At 31.3% G+C, this 6,444-nt stretch overlaps 1 pseudogene; it reads right to left on the bottom strand.

The window, feature by feature from the left end:
* Positions 1-5,224: 5,224 nt before the first annotated feature.
* LOC114042372 overlaps positions 5,225-6,444 on the bottom strand; it is a 4,341-nt pseudogene continuing 3,121 nt past the window's right edge.

The following is a 6,444-nucleotide window of genomic DNA, read 5'->3' as shown; positions in this document are numbered from 1 at the left end:
TTTTGTCAAATAGTGAGTTCTTATCCCAGAAGCTGGAGTCTTTGGGTTTATCAAACAGTTGGTTACTATAATCATTGACTACTACGTCCTGTGTCCACAACTTATTCAACTGCTCTACCACTCTATTTCTTAGTTAGTGCTAAGTAGTTTTGATGATTGCTGTTTTATACTACAGTTTTAGATCTACTATGGCTAGGCCATCTTCCCTTGCCTTTCTTTTCATTAATTTTCTTTATATTCTGGACATTTTGTTTTTCCAGATGAATTTTGTTGTTATTTTTCTTTTTACCTCTATAAATTTTTGGTAGTTTGATTGGCATGGAATAGGTAAATTACTTTAGGTAAAATTGTAATTTGTATCATTTTCATTATACTAGCTCGGTCTACTCATGAGCAACTGATATTTTTTCCAATTATTTAGATCTGACTTTTTTGTGTGGAAAGTGTTTTGTAATTATGTTCATGCAGTCCCTGGATTTTTCTTGGCACATAGACTCCCAAATATTTTATATTGTCTACAGTTATTTTAAATGAAATTTCTCTTTCTATCTTTTGTTTTGGGGTTCTCTTAGTAATATAAAGAAATGTCAATGGTTTCTGTGGGTTCATTTTATATCCTGCAACTTTGCTAGAGGTTTTAATTATTTCAAGTACTTTTTAATAGATTCTCTAGAGTTCTCTAATTATACCATCATATCATCTACAAAGAGTGATAGATTTGTTTCTTCATTGCCTATTCTAATTCCTCCACTTCATTTTTTTTCTCTTATTGCTAAAGCAAGCATTTCTAGTACAATATTGAACAACAGTGGTGATAATGGACATCCTTGTTTCACCCTTGATCTTATTGAGAATGCTTGTAGCTTATCCCCATATATAATGTGTGCTTATGGATTTAGATAAATGCTACTTGTCATTTTAAGGAAAACTTCATTTATTCCTATACTCTCTAGTTTGTTTGTTTGTTTTTTTAATAAGACTGGGTATTGTATTCTCTCAAAAGATTTTTTCTGCATCTATAGAAATAATCATATGATTTCTGTGAGTATTGTTATTGTTATGGTTAATTATGTTAATAGTATTCCTAATATTGAACCAGTACTGCATTCCAGACATAAATCCCACTTGTTCATGGTGCATTATTCTTATGACAACTTGCTATAATCTCTTTGCTAATATTTGATTTATTTATTTATTTTTTTGCATCAATAGTTATTAAGGAATTTGGCGTATTTTTTTTTCTGTTTTGGCTTTTCCCAGTTTAGACATCACCACCATATTAGCATCATAAAATTAATTTGGTAGGACTCCTTCTCTCCTTTTTTTTTTTTACAATTATTTTATATAGTATATGAACTAATTGTTCTTTGAATGTTTGATAGAATTAACTTGTAATCTGGCCCTGGAAATTTTTTTCTTAGTGAGTTCATTGATTGCTTGTTCAATTTATTTTTCTGAAATTGGACATTGAAATATTTTCTGTTCATCTGAGCAATTTATATATTTTGAAAATATTCATACCTTTCTCCTAGATTGTTGGATTTATTGGGTACAATTGGGAAAAGTAGCTCCTAATCTTTTTTTTTTTAATTTCATCTTCATTGGTATTGAGTTCACCTTTTTCATTTTTGATACTGGTACTTTGATTTTCTTTCTTTTTTTTAAATCAAATTAGCCAAAGGTTTATCAATTTTTTTTAATAAAACCAGCTCTTAGTTTAATGTATTAGTTCATTAGTTTTCTTAATTTCAATTTTATTAATCTCTCCTTTGATTTTCAGAATTTCTAATTTGGCATTTAATTGGGAATTTTTAAATTTGTTCTTTTTCTATCTTTTTTAGTTGCATGCCCAATTCATTGATATCTTCTTTCTATATTTGATTTATGTAAACATTTAGAGATATAAAATTTCCCCTAAGAACTTCTTTGGCTGCTTCCCATAAGTTATGGTATGTTGTCTAATTATTATCATTCTCTTGGATAAAGTTATTGTTTCTATGATTTGTTGTTTGACCCACTCATTCTTTAGGATTGGATTATTTAGTTTCAAATTTATTTTTAGTCTATCTTTCCATGGCCCTTTATTACATGTAATTTTGTTGCATCATGATCTACAAGGGATGTATTTAATACTTCTGCATTTCTGCATTGATTTGTGAGGTTTTTGTGCCCAATATATGGTCAGTTTTTGTGTAGGTGCTATGTATCACTTAGAAAAGGATACATTTCTTTCTATCCCCATTCAATTTCTCCAAAGGACTTCCATATCTAAGTTTTCTACAATTCTATTCACCTCCTTAATTTATTTCTTATTAATTTTGTAGTTGCATTTATCCATTTCTGAGAAGAAGAGGTCTGGTTTTGATGTCTGTTTCTTCCTGCAACTGATTTAACTGCTCCTCTAAGAATTTGGTTGCCATACCACTTGATGCATATATGTTTAGTATTGATATTACTTCATTGTCTATGTTACCTTTTAACAAGATGTAGTTTCTTTCCATATCTCTTTTAATTAGATCTGTTTTTTGCTTTTGCTTTGTCTGAGATAAGGATTCTTACCCTGATTTTTTTTTTTTTACTTCAGCTGAGGCATAATATATTCTACTCCATCCTTTTGCTTTCACTCTGTGTTTCAAATGTGTTCTTTGTAAACAACATATTTTACTGTTCTGTTTTTTAATCCACTCTGTTAACCACTTAGGTTTTATGGGACAGTTCATCTCTTTCACATTCACAGTTATGATTACTTACTGTATCTTTCTCTCCATTCTGTTTTCCCCCATTTATACTTTTCTCTCTCCTTTCCCTCCTCACCAATGTTTTCCTTCTGACAACTGCCTCCCTCAATCAGATCTCCCTTCTATCAGCTCCTCTCTCTTTTTTCCTCTTTCTTCTGCTACTTCCCTCTAGAGTATAAAAGATTTCTATAACCAAATGAATGTATTTTTATTCCCTCTTTGAACAAAATCTGATGAGCATAAGGTTCAAACAATGCTTTCCACCCTCCCTTCTTTCCCTCTACTGTAATAGGTCTTTGTACCTTTTCATGTGATGTAATTTACCCTACTCTGCCTCTCCCTTTCCTCTTCTCTCAGTACAATCCTTTTCTCACCACTTACGTAATTCACATCAAAGTCAACTTATGCTCATACCATCTGTCTAAATGCTGTAATGAAGATACAGTTCTCAGGAGTTACAAGGATCACCTTCCTGTGCTGGGATGTAAACTGTTCAACCTTGTTGAATAACATGTTGTTGTTGTTTTCTTTCCTGTTTACCTTTTTATTTTTCACTTGTCTTATATTTCAAAATTAAATTTTCTGTTCATGTCTGGGCTTTTTTTCCCCAATGGGAATGATTGAAAATCCTCTATTTCATTGAATGTCTATCTTTTCCCTTGAAATATTAGTTTCCTGTTTTTTGTTTTTTGTTTGTTTTTCCCTAGGTAGTTGATTCTTTGTTGTAATCCAAGCTCCTTTGCCTTATGGAGTATCATATTCCAAGCCCCCTGATTCTTTAATGTAGAAGCTACTACATCTTGTGTAATCCTTACTGTGGTTCTATGATATTTAAATTGTTTCCTTCTGGCTTCTTTCAGTATTTTCTCCTTGACCTGATAATTCTGGAATTTGGCTAGTATATTACTTTGAGTTTTCATTTTTGGGATCTCTTTCAGGAGGTAATTGCTATGATTATTTTACCCTCCATTTCTAGGATATCAGGGCAATTTCCCTTGATGATTTATTGAAAGATGCTGTTCAGGCTCTTTTATTTATTTATTTATTTTATCATGACTTTCAGACAGTCCAATAATTCTTAAATTATCTCTCCTGGATCTGTTTTCCAGGTCAGTTGCATTCCAATGAGATAGTTTACATTTTTCTTTTTTTTATTTTGATTTTGTTTGACTGATTCTTGATGTCTCATAGATTCATTAGCTTCCACTTGCCCAATTCTAATTTTTAAGGAGTATTTCTTTTCTTCAGTTAGATTTTATTCCATATGGTCAATTCTATTTTTTGAGGATTTTTTTTTCTTCAGTCGATTTTTGTCCTTCCTTTTCCAAGCTGTTGACTCTGTTCTGCACACCTCACATTTCTTTTTAAAATTTTTCTTCTCACTCTCCTATTTGACTTTTATAATACCTGTTGATCTCTTCCAAGAAGACTTTTTGGGTTTGAGACCAATTCATATTCCCCTTTGTGATTTTGGATATGGATATATTGACAATGTTGCCCTCTTCTGAGTTTATGTTTTGATCTTCCCTGTTACTATGGTATGTTTCTATGCTCAATGTTTGTTTTTTCTTTTTGCTCATTTTTTTAATAGGAAAATTTTCATTTTAATGTCATGTTGAATTTTAGTACATTTCAATCTAAGGAAAAATACTGAAATATGGTCTTAAGTACAGGGTTACACACACACACACACACACACATATATTATATATATGTATATATTATAATCTGCCTTGTTATAATACATTAGTGGCTGTGTGATAAAATGTAACTTGAGGGTAGATAGAAACCAGGCTCAACTGAGTAACTGTCATAGAAAAGAAGGCATTAAATACAATTCTGAAGCATTTTTGTTGAATTTAAAAATCTGAGAATAGCATTAGATGTTGACCTTGTTTAAAAAAAAAAAGTTTAGCTAAGCACTAAGCTAGGTAAACAACTACCTGAAAAGGTTTAAACATAATTAATATAGAACACAAATTCCCTCTAAAGTCAATTTCAAACACATGGAAGAGGAAAGGGGGAAAGGTAGACAATTCCTTCAGCAGCATATATGGCTAAATCCACCAACCACCTTCAACTAGTAATGGCCTTTAAGGACCCCATTAAAAATAATCTGGCAAATTTCAAAAAAAGTTTTCCACTTCATAAAGACCTCAAGGATTACATCAAGCAAATATAGTTTTCATACACTTTAGTTTTTTTTTTTCTTAACCAAAAACTAGAGGCATGATCTCTCTTCAATGTAAAAAACAACGTATTTCTTATTTAATGAAATATACAACCCTCTTTGAACATAAGGGAACAAAAAATTGAAAACAAAGATTGATTAGCTAAGCCTAGTGCTCTAAACAAATTACTTAATTACAGTGGTTTTCACTGGCAAAAGTCCATGCTAAATGGGCAACTTGACAGTTTTGAATAATTTTGTAGTATTTTTATTTTATACATGGACACTAAAATGATCTAGTCATGCAGTGTTTATCTTAAGCATTCTGTATCTCTTTCTCAATTTTGTAACTAACGATCTTAATCCAGTCAATCTTAGTATGTGTAACTGTCAACTGTCAACATAAGACTTTGAAAGTAATGTCTGACATAGTCTGATAATTCTCATTGATGGCAATCTGATATTCATATTCTGCCACTTCTATAATCTTTAAAAATTTGTTTGCTGTTTGAACTTCATTAGACACTGTTAGAGAATCTTGTATGTCTTTATGGCTCACCAGCTGAACATTACCATCTTCATAATAGTGAACCTGAGTTTTCAAGATACCAAGCACCCGGATGGTAGAAGGAGTAATTGTAAACTTCCATTCCAATCTCCAATGACCACTCCAAAAGTTTTTTGCTTGAAACTAATGATTTTCTATTCATAAAATAATGATTTGCTATCCATCTATAGTTTTACCATAAACTTTGCAGACCCCATTAAGGTAATGTTCCTTTACATATACTTTCATGGCAGTTTCCACTGAATGTCTCCAAGATTCAACGGCATTTTCACCTACATAGGGCCTGAGGTCAGTAGCTTCCTTTTTTAAATGATCAAATTTGAAAGAGACCCTATTTTTGGAATCCAGAAATTTTCCATTTCCTAAACCACCATGTTCTGTTATTAATACCTGTTCTTCATAGTCCTCAATTTTTACTGGAGTAACTGGTCCAAGTTATACTGTGCAAATGCATGAGCTGCCCCTTCCCTGGGAAGATTATCATTATTAGTATTAACAGAACTTCATTAAATACCTTATTAAATTCTCCTGAGGAAGGGCATGCATGATGAATTTTGCTGCTATTCACATCCATGCATTTTCTCCATATTCTTTTCCTAGTCTTCTCATCTTTTCTTCCTTTCTACTTTTAATGGACCTCTCTTCTCCTGATTGCTTCTTCTTTTTCATTCACATTTTTCTTCCTCTTCCTCATTTTTTTTAATTTAGGAGCCAAAAACTACAGAGATTTTTTATTGTAATATCTTGTATTTATACAACTCTTTAAAATTATAAAGTTATATATCATATCATATCATATCATATCATATCATATCATATCATATCATATCATATCATATCATATCATAACATATCATATCATATCATATCACATCACATCACATCACATCGTATCGTATCGTATCGTATCGTATCGTATCGTATCATATCATATCATATCATATCATATCATATCATATCATATCATA

The sequence above is a fragment of the Vombatus ursinus genome, unplaced genomic scaffold, assembly GCF_900497805.2.
Source record: "Vombatus ursinus unplaced genomic scaffold, bare-nosed wombat genome assembly UNPS02000749.1, whole genome shotgun sequence".
Classification (NCBI taxonomy): Eukaryota; Metazoa; Chordata; class Mammalia; order Diprotodontia; family Vombatidae; genus Vombatus; species Vombatus ursinus.
This window is presented reverse-complemented; position numbering and strand designations above follow the sequence as displayed.